This window comes from Amblyomma maculatum, chromosome 1 (genome assembly GCF_055883805.1).
Source record: "Amblyomma maculatum isolate TAMU_Amacu chromosome 1, ASM5588380v1, whole genome shotgun sequence".
NCBI classification, from domain to species: Eukaryota; Metazoa; Arthropoda; class Arachnida; order Ixodida; family Ixodidae; genus Amblyomma; species Amblyomma maculatum.
Genome location: NC_139344.1, coordinates 208,808,905 through 208,827,458, shown reverse-complemented (window position 1 = coordinate 208,827,458; position 18,554 = coordinate 208,808,905). Strand labels below are relative to the sequence as shown.

Here is an 18,554-nt window from a genome sequence, read left to right as displayed (position 1 = left end):
TCCATGAAATGGCTTCGTGCCTTACGCCGTCGTCGCATCTCTCGCTCATACGGCGTTTCCTTTCTTTTTTTTTGGGGGGGGGGGGGGGGAGGGGGGGGGGGGCTGTCCTCCTGCGTATTCAGGATGATGTTATTATCGATAATCCTGGTGCGCTGCTCTTTAAGAGGGGACGTGTTGAGCGTTGATAGAACTGACTGCTTTCCATTTGCAGCTCGAGGTCCTTCAGGACCATCGAGCGGTACACTCAGATAGCGTGCATGAAGAGCGAGGCTCTCGTGAACGTCTAACTTCTGCTGATGTTGCACGCAGAGTTGCCACTGGGGCGTTACGCCAAGGCCTTTTTGAAAGTCATGTTCATATGACTTCCTCCAATCGTTTGGGCACCACACAAAGAAGATTTCTTTTCTCTTTCCACAATAATCCTCGTCTGTGGATATGGCACCCAAAGGGAAGCGATATGGCAAATCCCGTGCGAGTTTACGTACACCAGTCAGCAGTCAAAACGTCTTGAAAAGCAGAGCCAGGACCACACACAGGCAGCAGTACGAAGCTACACGCAACACAGATTCTAACCAGATACCCTCTGCGGTGCGTTTATATATTATACATATGCACACTAGGCTAATTATGAAGTCACTGCTTAGTGATCCTGGTGAAAAGCAGTACAATACTCTTGAGACACATACCAGCATAAAATCTGCACGTTCAATTCTCAAAAGTGTCCGCAGCATTCTCTCTCTCTCATTGCAGTGTAAAACCGATGCACACAATACGCACCTTACAAAACACCCCTCGAAACATTCGCCAAAGCGCTCTCTATGCAGCCGTTTCACAAGGTAAATTGCAGCTATGCACAAAAATTGGTGTATGCCAACGGCTTTTAAGCTCATGCAGATGATTCACCCATTCAAAAGCGAAAAAAAAAAAGAAAATAAAGCCATATAAACCTCTTGCAGCATATGTCGTCCCCCGACTTTTATTTCTCTCAACGTACAAAATAAATTTGAGTGCACTTCTCTCCTTGGTATAAAAATACAGTTCTTTTGCATCCATCGCCCCCCCCCCCCCCCCCAGAAAAAAAAAAGAAAAAAAAAGAACCTTTGCATACCCCACGGTGCTTTCCACTAATCACAGGATTCTTATGGCGAAATGACATCAGCAGAAGGGGAGGGGAAAAAAAAAGGTACACCGTTCTTTCTTGAATCCCAGCGAGGAAAGGCTTGCAGATGATCTGTTTCTCTTTCTTGGTAAGGTTTGCATTTCTCCTTTTGCCGGGGAATGAATGCACCAGCAGGTCACATAAAGTCACGCACACACACACACACAAAAAAAAAAGTGGAAGAAAGGAGAAAGCGTACGTTGGGGAACACAGAAGAGTGCAGGAAAGGAAAAAAAAAAAAAAACTAGGCACACCTGGGTGGTCAGAAGGCAAATAATACACTGACAGGAACACACCACTGCAGCATGCACTCCTTCAAGCCTGAAGTTGATTGCCGCTGTCGCCGTTATTGCATGCAGAGTCAAAATGCACAGTTCTTCGTAATCTTAACCTTCTCTCGTTGCTTCTCTAGCACAAAACTTCAGCATCTCCCTTACTTTAGTGATTTTGTAGTCTGATGCCCATGGACTTGTTACGAAAAATAGCTGGAAGGGGCGCCCTGAGACCGTTTCTGGAGTTGATCGTAGGTGAATTTGACAAATGTGTCGTACTGCTCTGCAAGCTTGGCGGCGAGCACGTTTTCGTACTCTTCTTGTATCTGCCTTTCGTACTCTTTCATCCTGCGCTCACAGATGAGCCCCACCTGGCGAAATGTGAGCAGGGGCTGGGCGGGGAAGACCGCCGGGGAACGGCCTTCGGGTGGGCCGGTGCGCTCTGCATCCTGGAGGTAGAACTGTTGGCGCCCCTGCAGTTGCCGCATCTCTTCATGAGCATTGGCAGCGTCTGAAGTCGGCTTTGGTGGTACGTCGCCGAATGGCAAGGGATTGAATTGGTGCGCCCCTGTTGTGGGAGCTGGCGGACCGACATTCAAAGGCACACTTCTTTGCCTCTTCGGCGATCCTCCGTTCGGACTGTGCAGGGAATCCTCGTCGTGCGGTCGCTTTAATGTCGGGTGTGACATCCTGCACTCGTAAGCCTAACCACAGAAGATTCCTTCTTCGACGCTTGCTGGCTTCTGAGGCGGCTCTCGAACCGCTCCGCAGCACGAGAGTTCCTGCGCTTTTCAATTCGTCGTTGTCTTCCCTACTTCACTATAAAATAGCTTTTATAGCTTTTCTAGATGTAAAAGTTGCATAGGTTTATTGAGTAAAAATATTATGCACAGGAAAATTTCAGTGTGCAAACAGTATGCGGCTCCAGACATTCTAGCTTTTTAAATGAAAAAAAAAAAAGACTTTTCTATCTATTGCGATATAGTTCTTTTTTTCATGAAAGAAGATCGCAGGTCTCCTTCAGAAGGTCGTTAGAGCAGCAGGGAGAGCTCAACTTCTAATAGTCGGTGACTTTAACGCCGAACATACCGCACGGGGCTACAGAAAATGCAGTACCAAAGGAACCAAAATTTGGATTGCAGCACAAAATCTTGGCCTCTCTTTTCTCAATGACACGCAAATTGCCACAAGAATAGGTAATAGTGTCAGTATCGATACATCTCCAGATCTCACGCTGTCTAAAAACATTGGGGATATTCGATGCTGCAATACGGGTGTCCCACTTGGCAGTGATTATCATATTACCTCAACCGCTTTCCAAATCCAAGCCAACAAGCCCCCCAAAACGATCACCAAAATTACGGATTGGGACGAATTTCGCAAACTTCGGGAGCAAACCGCTCCAACCGACATCTCTAACCTGTAGAAATGTATCTCTGTTCTTACCTCAAATGTAGAACATGCCACTTGAATGGCACCTGCGTCTGCAGAGCAACGTACCACGGACAATAAATTACTCCACATGAGGGAAGCGCACGCCGATCTTCTTAGACGCTGGAAAACACAGCGCAACAACAGGACACTACGTGTAAAAATTGCTCACTTAGAAAGGGAGATTGAGCTGTACTTTCTTGAATTGGAAAAGAAACAGTGAGGCCAAATTTGCGATAGCATTAATGGACAGCTAGGCACCAAAAAGACGTGGCTCCTACTTAGGCACCTTCTAGACCCCAGTATCACTAAATCGGCTCAAAAAGATCAATTGGTTCGACTTGTACGCTAGTATCCGGGCACACAGGACGCACTCATTAATGAACTCCAACAACGATATGTAAACACCACAGACAATGGACCGCTGCCAGACTACATTGGGTTGGATAAGCGTATCTCGACAGGGACATCGAGGATGCAGAAGTCTGGCACGCGCTGGTTCAACTGCGCACAGGAACAGCGCCTGGAACGGACGGACTAACCAATAAAGTTATCTGAAATCTGGACCCTAAATCGATCCTCGCCCTAACGGAATTCCTCAACCATCAATGGCAATCAGGCACCCTCCCACAGTGCTGGAAACATGTCAAAATTACTTTCATACCTAAACATGGCAAAAAGCTAGCGCTAGAAAATTTGAGGCCCATCTCCCTGGCCTCTTGCCTGGGAAAACTACTTGAGCACATTATCCTTACTAGGCTCCAGAACAACGTTGAGGACAAGGGTCTCCTCCTGGACACAATGATTGGTTTCAGGGCAAACTTATCTACCCTGGATGTTATGATTCGTCTTAAAAGGGATATTATCGACAGGGACAGAAACGAACATATCAGAGCCGTCCTGGGCCTTGACTTGAACAAGGCCTTTGACAACGTCTCCCACAGAATCATCCTTGAACATCTAAGTAGGCATCAGAATATACAGTTATATCGGATCATTTTTGTTTAAACGCACAACCGTCATAACACTAGGAATTATAACATCCGCCCCGATAACGTTAGGAACACAAGGTACACCGCAAGTCTCGGTGCTCTCACCATTTCTCTTCAATTTGGCACTCATCCGCCTCCCGGTTATACTAGCCGGAATTCCAAATTTGCACCACGCCTTCTATGCTGATATCACCCTCTGGACCGAGGGCGAAATCGAGGAAACTCCAATTGGCAGTTGACCAAAATTACGCCGTACAAGCAGGACTCACTTGCTCGTAGCCTAAATCTGAACTCCTCGTCATTCGAAGTAAAGGAAGAGGTAGGCGGGGACATCAAGATTGCATTCCCGTTACTGTTAAGGTTAGCGGACAACCCATACCAGAAGTCCAGACACTGAGGGTGTTGGGACTATTCATCCAGAATAATGGCAAGAATGCGGAGACGATTAACAGGCTTTCTGCCACTATCCATCAGATTATCCGTCTGATTAAACGAATTGCCAACAGGAGAAGAGGCATGAGAGAGAAAGACCTGTGCAGATTAGCGCAGGCATTTGTTCGTAGTCGCTTCACCTACTCTGTGCCCTACCTACAGCTCTATGCCGCAGAGAAGACCAAGCTGGAGCGCCTCATCAGACAAGCACTCAAAGCGGCACTAGGGCTTCCTCACTACACCATCTACAGAAAAATTTCTTCAACTCGGCATTCACAACACACTCGAGGAACTTTTCGCGGCCCACATCACCGCACAGATAGCGCGGCTGTCAAAAACTAAAACAGGCAGAAGCATCCTCGGCGCACTGCACGCAAATTCAGAGCCAGAAATAGATGAACCGAGAGATCACCCACATCAATCAGGAAGCGCCTCACCATTAAGCCTCTTCCCAAAAACATGCATCCTATACACCACGAGGGTAGGAGGATGACCAGGGTCTTGGCTGTTCCTAATACTCACAAGCACCAACCGGGTGTTATCTACGTTGATGCGGCTGAGTATGCAGTTCCAAAAAGAGCATTTGCAGTGGCAGGGGTTACGGGAACACACGCCACAGCCTTGTCGGCCTCCATCCGTGTACGCACATCTGCAATGGCTGAAGAGGCAACAATCGCTTTAGCCATTACAAATTCAGAGGCAGATATTATCCTCAGTGACTCCAAGACTGCCATACACAATTTCGCCCGAGGTAGAATTGCACAATCTACTCTAAATATTCTTAATAAGATTCCCTTCCCAGATAGGGGCATTGCATTGATTTGGGTACCGGCACATTCTGGCGACCCTGGAAACGAGGCGGTTCACCCGACAGCCCGAGATTTAGTCGGCCGGGCGGTGACCACCTCCGCTATGGGGACAGCCAAGGATAACCTTATATCATTTCACGATTTAACTCACCACTTCCACCTTGAACGAAGGAGGGTTCCGCCCCCGCACAAGCGGCTTAGCAAAGAACACGAAATTACCTGGAGGAGACTCCAAACAAACACCTTTGCAAACCCGGTAGTTCTCTCACATATTTTCCCCAGCCAATTTTTTCCTGGCTGCACACTGTGCGATGAGAGAGCTACCCTCAACCATATACTCTGGGGATGCAAGGAGGACCCCCACCTCCAGAATTAGGAGAAATCCTGCATCCAGATGACTGGGAGAACTTGCTGCGCAGCTCGGACCTGGGCATACAAGACCGGACCCTCAAGCGCGCTTATGAGGTCGCTAGCAGGCTTGACCTGCTGGTCATCTGGTAAGGCAATGTAACTCAGCCCTATATAACTATCCGGCTAAATAAAGGTTTCATCTCTCCCTCTCTCATGGAAACTACGGCGTATCTTGTACAACAAAGACTGATTTCATTGTGCCGACACATTTTTTTTTTCATTTCAAACATTGTGACAATATAAAAGTTTTAATAAAAACAAATAGTCATGGGACTTCGTTAATGTTTTTTTCTGAACAGACACATGATATATATAGCAAATTTGTGCCCGCGCTTCGCCTGCCTTTCTTGAATATGCATATTTTTTGTTCGCATGCGGGTGCGCTTGCAATACGGCATGAAACCGAACTACTGCTTCCTGCTGTCCCGAAGCTCCATCTCTCGGACATTAACACTATTGTTTTTAAGCTGGCACTTTATCCACAGTTTGAATTCTCCGCTATACGTGTTTCCTGTTTTAGCAAAAGTCTTTGAGTGCGTTCATTTTTTTCCGGTTAATTGAAGCAGCGTCCAGAATGTATTGTTGCCATGGAGCATTACTAAACAGCGTTGAATCGTCGCGTAATTTTTATAACGTTGTTTATTGCCTCAGGGCATAAATGAACATGTAAAAAGAGAAAGAAAAAGAGGGTATTAAATCAAAAAAAAAAAAGGTTGGCCGTTCTAATAAAGTGAAAGAGGGAACGATGATGCGGCCTATGGCGTCCAAGCGATTAAGATGACTATTTATTTGGCCAGAGACCCACTGCTGCCAGATGCCAAACCGTCGTCGGCTTCAGCGGCGGGCAACCCCCAACAAGTGGTGAATATCTGCCTCATTATTCTGGGAGTTGCAGGCAGGACACCCTGGACGTGGATATAAGTATCGAAATTGAGGCCACGTTCGAGTGAAGGCGGGATTGAGGGCAACCCTTACTCGGGTCCTCCGAAGCACAGCCTCCTTTGCGCAGGTAAGACTGCTGCTTGAGGAGGGTCACGGCACAAGGAGGGACAAGAGCACTGACATCATCCATACTGATGATTGAATCGCCAAGTGGGTTGCAGAATCTGCAGAGCTTTGCGAACTGAGAAGGTCACGTGGGACCCACTCAACAATAATGGTTTGCGGGATGCGAATCGCCAGACGATATTTATTCTGGCAGACTTCTGTGCTGCAAATGACGCGTCGGAGTAGACAGGTTACTTGAAGGGCGTCGGTTAGGATGACAATTTTGGTTGTAGGCAGCATGGCAACAGCGGCTAGAGAAGAAGGAGGTTCTGCGAATTGAAATGTGGATGTCTTATTAAGTGCAGGCTTGCAGGGACAGTAAAGTGCATTTGTCGTTTCATATCCATCAACGGTGGTACCTACATATATATTTATCGAGTCTCGCGGGGCAGCTGGGTATCTTGTTCCGTGATCCTTTCAGGAAGGGACGATGCCGCACATGGTGAGGTTGGTCGATGAAGATCCGTAGATTTGCTGTCGCTCAGCTGAACAAAATTCTATGGAGGAAGAAGTGGAGATGGCGGTGCCGATGTGGGTGCGATGAAGCATAAGCCCGAAATGCTCGCGATGAGTGCAAAAGGGTGGCCTTAAGACTACTGGCATCAGAGCATTGCTGTACCAGCTCATCCAATGTGTTGAGCTGAGCGTTCTCTTGCAGTGCCACGACCAGTGTGATGTGGAGAAGACAGGTGATGGTTCTAATAGCCTCTCTGTTGAAGGCTTCCAGACGATCCCATTGAGCCCTTGTCAAGTTGTGGGACTGTGCTTAATAAATAATGGGTTGCCTTTTTTTTTTTTGGCGCAAATGTGGTTGTCGAACCACCGTCACCAAATGGCGTGTAACGCCGGAGCGAGCACCATCGGATTTTGTATCTATACGTCTCATTAAGTCCGAGGTCGGCATCACCTAATTTTTAGCATCAGAAAGCCAGGCAGTTCCCGTTCCCAACTGATGGGTTAACAATCCCAGAATTTTCAGGGTCGGACTTTCTTGAAGTGGGAGGTGGAGACGGATTGACTTTGCAGCGAGTTGACGGCGACCTCAGCGGTTGGTGACCGATGTGAAAGTATCGCGTCGGTCACCAGATCTAGGCCGACAGATTTATTATAATTGTCAGTAATATCCAAGGCTGACTCTAAGGCTGCCCCCTGAGTCAACAGGTCACAGTGAGTGCTCCACACAGTGATATCATCTGTATATAGCATAAAATTGACGCCAGGGACATTATGTAAGCACCATGCAAGGGGAATGAAGGCATTGTTAAATAACGTTGGAAACAATACCGAGGCCTGGGGTACACCGCGAATGGGGACAAATGATCTCATGGAGTAGCTGTGTGGCAAATCTTCTGTCTTCAAGGAGAGATTTTATGAAACTGTGTACTATAAGAGGGAAATGCAGTATGTCAATACAGTTCAGAATGGCCGCATGGCTAATGTTATCATAAGCTTATTCAACATCCATGGCGAGAATGGTACATACTACAATGTGGCTGCATGTTGACGACAGAATTGCGAGGCCAAAACAGCCAGCCCACTTCAATACCTGTGGATGGAAGGAAGGCAATTTGGCGCGGGGTGGTAGCAACCATGGGGTTCCAGTCACCTCGACAATCGTGTGGCTAATATTTTCTCTGTCGGCTTGTATACTGCTGACGTTAGAGAAATAGGCCTGAAGTTGCAGAGGCCCGTCGGTGGCTTTCCTTGTTTTGGAATGGGGAACACAATAGCCAATTTCCAGGTCTCAGGCACACAGCCCTCTGGCCATACGTTGCTAATGGTGCCCAGAAGTTGATGGAGTGCTGGTTTACACAGGTTCTTGTGCACTTCGTACGAAATGGCATCCGGACCGGCTGATGTCTTCCGTGTAGCCTCATCTATTTCTGCAAGCAACTCAGACATTCAGATAGGACTAGGAAAACCGTCGGATTCGGCTGCTGATGACAGTATATCTACGTGTGCTGGAATCCATGCAAAGTTAGAAATATTAGCTGAGGGAGGAAACTCTTCAGACTTTGGGAGAAACGTCCGTGCCGTTTCTCTGGCAAAACCGTCCGGAGACAAGTTAGCTAAGAAGTATGCGGTGATCGCTGTGTCGGGACGACGACGACCTTGCTCCATTGTTCGCCAGAGAGATGCATTTGATGACTTTGTAGTAAATTGCTTACACCGTGTGTGAGACTGCCGTCGAGCTAGATCTCGTTCGTACTTTCGAGCCTTAGAAGTTATTTTGTTCAGCCTTGTACGTGCCTGAGCTGATATTGGACCTCGTAAAGCTGCCATCCCGACATGTCGGCGAGCAGCCGACAAGTTTGTTAGGCACATGTCAGGAATCGGTCGATCGACATCTGTCCATGTCGTAGTTGTAGCCCTGTCTAACGCGCATTGTACGCAGTCAACAAGCAGTGGTGACGACTCCCCAGGCAGATCTTGAAGAATAGTGCGGAAACTATCCCATTTAACCCAGTGCACTTGCGGTGTAATTAACCGGCGGGCTAGTGATTGATGGACAACAATGACGATTAGGTGATGGTCACTCACTTTAGCAATCAGGCTCGATCTACCGTAAGGGAGGGCAAGGGCCAGACCACCACGGTAAATCAGGAGCATACGTGGCAGTGCGGATGTTGCAAACAGCCCGCGTAGCTTAAACGGCATGGTTTAATAGAGTAAGCAACGCATCCTCGAAGGTATCCTGCACACACCTACCACGTGGCCTTTAAGTAGGATACCACCAAACCGGGTCTGTAGCGTTGAAATCGCCCCCGAATAGAATCGTGCACCCGGGGAATTTTCTATGCAGAGCCAATGCCCCAGATTAACACGAGAGGGCGCGCCATCTGCGGTTCTAACTATATTACATCCCATCCATTCCATCCATCCATCCATCCATAACGTAAAAAGACACCACCACAACAGTTACCCGTGGCAATTTAATAGCAACTGCATTTACTTCCTGGTATGAGTTGCACCAGTTTTCCAGAGAGAGACACACGTGAGGGAAACGTGTCTCAACATACACCGTCGCCTTTCCTGGAGGGGAAGCAGTGTGCTCACGACGGTCGTTCATCGGAAGGGACGCTTAACCACTGAAGCCTGGAATTACTGGCAAGGAATTGGTCTCCTGAAGGGTCCAAGCCTGAAGCTTGTGCAAAAGAAGGCGGGTTTTTAGCTCCCTACTTTAGTGAAGAGGCCTCTGCAGTTCCATTGGAGCACGCCAGAAAAGCCTGTACACGCCAGAATATCTTTGCCTCGCTAAGGGTACTCTGGTATGTCGTTCGTATATCGCACTGAGAAAAAAATGAAGCAAACAATGTAAGCATGTAGCAGAGGCCAAAAGTCCTCTCGAGCGAAGGCAGTAGACATGAATCGCATAGCTGCGTCTGCTGCGGCAATATTCATCGTGTGGTCAGAACGTTCGATTGTGGCAGAAAGTGCCAATTTTTCGGCAATTCCCTCACGCTTCGATTTTTCTTCAATGCTTGTTTGCACTGAAAACTAGAAACATATAGTTACATAAATTAAATATTGGTAATCATTTAGCGTATTCAAAACAAGGGAAAGGGTCGGCGCGAGAATGCACTCATGGAGACTGTTTCCCTTCGATAGCGGATAGAGATGACACGCGCTGGAGCCACCTGAAACGGGCTTTACAAACGGCTTCCAGTGAGTGCGTAGACATATAATGGTTTAGTCAAGATATTGTTATTGTCGCTTTTACATTCATAACAATAAACGGCACTGGCGCATTATAGTGACCAGCCTGCTATGATTGAAATGAGGAAGCGGCCTGCGCAGGGTCCGCTCATGTGGCTTTATCTCAGCATTTTATTGTCAGCTGCTTTCTCGCTTTCTGTCGTATCTGCATTACTGACTGCCGTCGCGCAAACTCGGATAAAACTCGGGTGAGGGCTGAACTCGGAGCATCCTGTATGATGTGGCAGGTCTCGCTTTGCTGAAGACAATACTGATGTAGAAATTCAGTATGGTGACATTATGCACCACATTTTGCAACGTCTCGCGTGTGCTTCATGCGGACGTTAGGCGGAGTTTTTCTGTGCTTGCTGGTTTTGAAAGAATAAAGTTCTGCAGGGAGACGCTTTGGGCTGAAGGCAACTGCGCTGCACCATCGAAAACAGAGCCGCGTCCTCCTTTCAGCTTAATGTACAATACTTTCTCAGTAATCAGGATGAAGAAGAAGAGTTTCTAGATGCTGGGCTTCCATTTCAACGTAATAATAATTACCGGTTCTTGGAATCGAAGCAGTAGCGAAGCTATGGAGCTGCATAACTAGAACACACATACCCGGAACCACGCTGATGAATCAGGTGGCGGTGACATGATAGCAACGCATTATAGCGTTTCGAATTACTTTTTTACTGCTTGCTGAATGCCCGCAATGGATCAGAAATTAATCTGATTCCAGATGCAAACGGAGACGTTAAGACAGAATTTTATCATTGTACGAGTAGACATGATGCTGACTACGTTTAAGCAACGGATTTACTATGCCACAAATAAATCCGTGCGACGTCATCAGTCCACACAGGGGCATTATTGACTGCTGAATGGAGAGCAGATCGGCAATATTAACTCTGGGGTGATACAAGCCAGGATAGAACTGCACAAATATAAAAAAAAATATGTACTGGAATTGGAATAGGGAACGCGTTCTTCCCGCCGAAGGGAATCACACTTGAAATTGGTGTTTTAAATATATGTGTATATATATATATATATATATATATATATATATATATATATATATATATATATATATATATATATTTGTTGGGAATCAATAAAGTTATTTATTTGTAAGCAACCGCACCATATATGCATAAGAACTGGTCGGAACCTAAATATACGAGAATACCAGATTACAATGAACATTTATGATGAATAATTTTTAGTGCAGAAACGCTATACTAGCCGCGTCCTCGCAAAAGCGCATATTATGCCCGAAGATGATGGGATCTTTCCCGTTTGCGAGCGCCAACGACATAAAAAACTTTTTTGGCGCCTGTGAGTTCGCAACCTCTGCCGAGGCATATGACTTCGTGGCACCAAGGCACAATCCCCCTCTCTCTCTCTCTCTCTCTCTCTCTCTCTCTGTAGCGAAAGCTATACTAGGCTAGTTAGCGGCGCATTTCAAATAAGCGTCGATAGTTAGTCACTGTCGCGCATGCGCCGTAACAACGGCAACTATAGTTGTTCCGAGCCACAGAAAGAGAAGCAGGAGGAGGAGGAGAAAAGAAGATTCGGAAGACACCAGGAAGTCGGAGGAAAAGAATCAGAAGCCGGTCAAATGGAGCCAGATTCGGAACACGTCAAGAAGAAGACGAGAAGAGAAAGAAGATGGAGGAGAAGAGGCAGCCGGTCAAATGGAGCAAGATTAGGAAGACGCCATGAATGAGAACAAAAGACGGGGAGAGAAACAAGAGGGAGGAGAAGAGGCAGCCGGTCAAATGGAGCAAGAAGATTAGTAAGACGCCATGAATGAGAAGAAGAAGACGGGAAGAGAAAGAAGAGGGAGGAGAAGAGGCAGCCGGTCAAATGGAGCAAGAATATTAGGAAGATGCCATGGATGAGAAGAAGAAGACGGGAAGAGAAAGAAGAGGGAGGAGAAGAGGCAGCCGGTCAAATGGAGAAAGAAGATTAGGAAGACGCCATGAATGAGAAGAAGAAGACGGGAAGAGAAAGAAGAGGGAGGAGAGGTGGCAGCCGGTCAAATGGAGTAAGAAGATTAGCAAGTCGCCATGAATGAGAAGAAGACGGGAAGAGAAAGAAGAGGGAGGAGAAGAGGCAGCCGGTCAAATGGAGCAAGAAGATTAGGAAGACGCCATGAATGAGAAGAAGAAAATGGGGAGAGAAGAAGAAGAAGAAGAAGAAGAAGAAGAAGAAGAAGAAGAAGAAGAAGAAGAAGAAGAAGTAGAAGAAGAAGAAGAAGAAGAAGAAGAAGAAGAAGAAGAAGAAGAAGAAGAAGAAGAAGAAGAAGAAGAAGAAGAAAAAGAAGAAGCCGGTCATATGGAGCAAGGAGCTGTGGCTTAAAACAGTGCTAACACGAGACGAAGCAGAGAGAGGGGATACGATGCTGAGGGGATACGATGCTGACTAACAACCATATTTTTATTACACATTCGTCAGTTTTATACATCTCGTTCGTACAAAAAAAAAGAAGAAAAAGGAAAGATAGAGAATCACAAAAAACACAAGATAGAAATGCGGCAGAAGATTGTGCATTCACGCACAGATAATCAATTTCGCTGTGGCGAAGTGCTATTGTTTCGTGTTACCGCTGTTTTTAGCCACAGCTCAAATTTCCACCCTGTTGGAGCAAAGAGATTCGGAAGACGCCAAGACGCGCCGAATCGGTGATTACACTATATGCTTTGAAGTCACTGCATCGGCGACGCGTATTGCCATTCCCCGGAAACTGCAGCAACGGAAGTTCCGAGTGCGTCACTAAAAATGAACATAATAAAAACGAAGTTAATAAAGCTGTATGTTTTGTTGAGTATACAATGTAGTACATAAACTAAAATGCAAACGCAATAAAATAGTTTGCTGCATTAAAATTGCTTGCAGTAATCCTCTGATCATTGCAGTTGCGTCCGTCGCGCCATCTTTGGTGCGTTGAATCAAAACCAATAAATGCGCATTTAAAGCCCGTACATCCCGTCGAGCCTTAACACTACGTATCTGATTATAAAACATGTGTTCGAGTCCTGTACGTGCATGGTTTTAGTTGTTTTTTTTTTAATTCACAACATTCAAATAAATTACGAGCATATTTTCTGGGGTGTGTCCCCCTTTAGGTTGAATAATGCTATGTTTTCTTTTTTATTCTTCATAATAGCAAGACCAGCCGCGAACACAGCCAGGATGTGACGATATGACAACGGTTACACTATACAATTACCTTCACCGTAATCAATTCCTGCCTTCAGTGAGTGTATGTTACCTTTAGGTTGCGTTCAGAGACGCCTCTCAGTAATGATCGCTGTTTAACTCACTTTAAACTTATCTAACGGAGTCACGCGGTGCCGACATTCAAGTTAACTTATTCAATGTACCAAAGATGGCGCGACGGACGCCACCGATGTATGAAGCTTTTTACTGTAAGCAGTTTTATTCCAGAAAACTATTTATTAATAATGCACTTAAGTTTCCGTACTGCGCTTCATGCTCGAACAAAACGTACAGTTGTTTTATTTTTTTTTAGTGACGCAACCGGCACTTCCGTTGCTGGAGTTTGCGGGGAACGGCAATACGCATCGGCGAGTCGGACTTCGTGAACAATCCGTTTTGGTAGCTTTCGCTACGCATTTCCAGGGTTAACCGAGTTGAGCCGCCATCAATTTTTTTTTCTTTATTGCCTGTTTTAGAAAGTACAGAAAAAATACGATGAAGTCGATTATTGAAGCTTCAAAGCTGATGGACTCTTATTATCATCTGGACATCTATCAATGCAACGAGCTCAGCAGGGTTAATTGATTGATTGGCTGGCCTCAGAAACTATGGGACATACCCAGTATATATGGGTGAGTGGCCAAGACACAGGTGGTGAATTGCATAAGACGGAAGTGTTTAAACAAAAAATCAATTCATATTAATAATAAAATAAATGTGAAATATAATTGAATAAATCTAAAATTACGTGATAAATTGAACAAGAGAAATATGTGGGATCTGCGAAGTGCGATATAGAATTCGGAAATACGGTTTTATGCGCGAATTCGCAGATATCGCACATAATGTTTCAAGTTCGCATTCATTGATCAAATGAACAAGTCTCGAAAAGGAAATTGCAGATTTTCAAGCAGAAAATCTTCCAAACACAGAAGCGCCACTCAAAAAATAACCACAGTGGCCACAAGAAGACCTCACTATGCTAGATTGCCCTATAGGGAAGCGTTTGGCGAGGCATGAACTTCGTCCGAGAAATAGGACTTATCCTGCTGTTATGCGCTTTTAAACCCAAGAACTTTAAAAACGAAACCATGGGGTCATACAAAATGTTTAGCTCTGATAGCGATGAACCTAAGCCGAAACACACCAAAATTGGCCGCCTGCGACGACACGAAGCATATGTTTCATTTTCTTTCCATAACATTTAGGCTTTCTTTTTGTCCTCTTCTTTACATGGTAAAAGTGCGCATGCAGCTTGCACATCGTAGTGCAAAATAATTTGTAATTAAACAGCGCCAGAATAGTTTTCGCGTCACGCGACTTGTATCTGCGAAAATAGGCTCTAGTGGCGACATAAGCATTGCTGTTCTAGGTATTTCCTAATGTTTTCGGTAACAGTGGTGTTTTTGTCATTAGATGATATATCGATGCAAACCAATTTGACTTCTCTTAAGCGTCCCTTTATGTGAAAAAAAAAATGCAGTAATCACACGGACATGGTTTAATTAGGAATTTTAGAAAATGAATGTTTTTTTCGTGTAAAATCGCCAGTCTCATATCGCAAAGGGGGTTAATTTTCTAAAGATTATATATATTTTCACCACTGGTTGTCGCCATGGTTGGATCGCAGTCAGGCGCACGTATCACACCTCCCCCTCGTTCTTCGTGAGTGAGATATTCGAGGCCACGCTTTGTACACCAAATGGTCAATTTTAATATTATTCCCAAGCCCCCTTCCTAATGGTTCTGCATCTTGCCACTCATCGTGTCTCTCTTCTTCTAATTTAATGTCTTTGTCCACGCCGCCCGATTCACTGTCATCCGCGCGTTCTCTTTTTCTTACTTCTTGGTAGCTCTGCCCTTCCTGCGGGTGTTTCCACGGGTTCGAGAGCGCCTGGTTTTCTTGCTGGCCTCCGAAGTACTTCCCGAAGAAGCGCTTGACGAATGACGTCGTCGCTTTGCCGCCCTCTTGCCGTGGCGGCTGCTGCTGCTGCTGTTGCTGGATGATTCTGAAGTTATCGACCTGTGGCGCATGCGGCCGCGGCGCTTTGCAGCGCGGCTGCTACCAGAGGAAGATGACGTCGCACGACTGTGCGAACTAGAGCGACGGCTGCCTCCAGCGTGGCTGTGCGACTTCTGTCGACCTCTTCCCCTGCGCCGTTTGCCACCTACACTGCTACGAGATCGGTGTCGAATATGAGCACGTCGCTTGGTAACGTAGCTGCTGGATGAGGAGGCACCACTGGAGCGGCGTCTCCTGCTCGCCTTCTGTTTATCAACGCCTTTGTTGGCTGCTGATTGGCTCGGCGGCCGGCCCCTTCGGCGGATGGTCGTTGTTTTGGCTTGACCCTTGGACCCTCCGCAGTCGACGCCACTAGGGGGATGTTGAGCTCCCTTCGTCTTTTGGAGAGCTGCCTGTTTCGTGAGTGGAGGAGTGGTTGAGGGTCCAGCGACAAGATCCTTAGGCTCCAGCTTTCCTACGGGGGCTACACCAGATAAAAGCACCACGGTCTGAGCCCGACTTGTACTCGCTTTTTGGAGAGGATCGCTGACGTCGACTGCAGGGGCGTTTTGTTTCTTCATTGCTCGCTTCCGAGGTGCAGTAGCGCGGCTCGTGGTGGCTCCTTGGGCGGTATTGGTCGCCTGGTCTCCAGTGGAAGCTTCTTTGTCCGCGAGCGTTGATTCTCTTTCAAACACTGCCGAGTGTTCTTTCGATCGGTTCTTCTCCGGTTTGGTCTCGTCGCTCGACATATCGCTGTTTAGTTTTCCACCGCGGGCAACTTGGACACTTACGAGCGACGCGTTGGCAATGTTGCAGAAATCGCGATAGGACCAGAGGATTGATTCAGCGTGGTCAAGAATGCTCGGTGGATGCCCAGCCTTCGCCAGACTCTCCAGGTCAACGGGTCTGCGGGGCGCGACTACCTCTGTGGGAGTGTGCCATGGCCGGAGGCACCGTGCTGCTAGGCCTCGTCCACCGTCGAAGGAGGTTCAGGACAGAGCAGCTGGGCTGGCGCAACCGCGGGCGGGCGTGCGAACACGCGAACCACCAGGGTGCTGCTGCACGTGGCACGCGAGCCGAGCTGTCTTCCTCCACGTCTTCTACTGAGGTCAATGCTAAGATATTTTTAAGAACGGCGCAGATATTGCGGGTAAAACAGTAGGCATTGGCTTCACATATGACTAGACAAAGCAATGCTTATTAGAAAGCTTAACTTTTGTTTGTTCGATGCTTCACACACACACACGCACAAAAAAGGAATGATGGCAGATATACTCCAACATAACTAGAACTTGGGAGAGATGGTGCACATAGCGAGATGGTGCAACAACAGATGCTCTGTAGCCTCAGTTTCTCAATTTTATTTTGATGAAATAGAAAGAGTACCAATGTCTTTTTGTCCATGTTATGTCTGCCACTGGACCAGTGCTTCTTTATTTGGCTTTGCAGTAGCATTTGATCGAAAACATAGATTCAACGTATCAGGCATTTATCAACGTATGAGGCAACGTATAAGTAGCATTTGACCGAAAACGTAGATGCAACGTATCAGGCTAAAAATGCCATACCGTCTATAATCGAAGCTCACATTCACACCGACTCTCTAGCGGCTACTAAACAGCTCAAGGGAGTTACAAAAACACTAAGCGTTACCCAGGAGATATATGCTTTAAATAAGAAAACAACAAAACGCGTTCAGGTACATTGGATACAAGAAGACGGTAATAACATAGATCATAAAAACAAAAAACAGATACGCTCATACACCAAGCCCCTAACACGAGTGCCTCTCCTAGAAGCCGCCCATTTGATCCTTGCTCCGCTTTCCCAATCTTAGTATCTGTTATAAGGAAGCATGCACGTGCGCTTATACCACCGTGCACCCTGATAACCTAAAGAGAATGGAGGAGGTGCTCCTTACAAATATTAGAGCTGGGGCGACCCGTATTCCTTCAGTGACGTGCCGATGGGGCTCTGAAGAGGATGCAGTGCAGCGCACATGCCATAAGTGTCCAAGATCAGCTGCTGAGGTGGATCTTCGCCACTTTTTATGGACATGCCCAGGAGTGCAGCCGTCAAGAATAAGACGACTACAAGAGGTTGCACTGCCGGTTACAAATGAGGAGCATTTAAACTTGTGGCTAATGGACAATATTGGGAGTCGGAGCTTGCTCCGGTTCCTTAAAGAAAATAGACTGCATGACCTTTCTTTTAGGTTAAAAGACAGCCTCATTCTATGCCACATGGCAAGCCTGCGATTAAAAAAAAAATAGCTGTGCCGTAAGCTGCTGTGTAGCCACACAACACTCCCGGCTGTTAACCTTCCTTTGGCGTCGCTCGCTTCCATCTTTGTTCTCCCTTTGTCGCTGTTAAGACAGTGAGAACAATGTAGGCAAAACAATAATCAAATAATTGATGCGAGCGAAAGTGACAACAGTCTAAAAAGTGTGAACTGAGCTACGACAGAACGTTGTTGAATACTAATCACAACCATTTTCTAATAACTGAAAGTGCGGCGCAAGTTTAGAAACAACAAATATTCTCAGATCAAAGACTGAGGGCGGCACTAGTGACTAATCAATTCGTCAAGGTTTCGTGAACCCTTGGGGTTGGAAGGCCGCATTTGCCAATGGTTTCCCGGACCTGCGTGAACCATCCGCGTAATTACTTTATACAATTAAAGTTTATTCTCTCTCTCTCAGTTCACGTAATGATCAATATCTTGTGCCTTTGAGGCACAAGATATTGAGCATTAATTAGCTTTGGTTTAGTTCTGGTTAAACACGGATGCTGAAATTTCTTTTGCCTGCCTACGCCTGTGCCCGAATTATGTGGTACACTTATATGCGCCTTTAGGCTTATGACTCGATAGTGTAGGCTAGTCTCCCAGCCCACATATAAGGCCCTGCTTTAACCAAGCCGTATCAACGTGCCTGCGTGGCCTAGGGGTAACGCGAGTGCAAGAGTCCTGGCAGGTTGAGTCTGATATCACCTTCCCATACGAAATGAGAAGCCAACTTGGCAGCTCTTGCCAAGCGTAACATCAGAAGTGAAAAGCGAGGCCATGTCAGCTGCCAGCTACCGACT

The 18,554-nt window shown here is 46.5% G+C and overlaps 1 pseudogene; it reads right to left on the bottom strand.

Annotated features, from left to right (window-relative positions):
• Window positions 1-1,631: 1,631 nt before the first annotated feature.
• LOC146205478 (akirin-2 pseudogene) lies at window positions 1,632-2,120 on the bottom strand (annotated as a pseudogene).
• Between the last annotated feature and the right edge of the window lie 16,434 nt (window positions 2,121-18,554).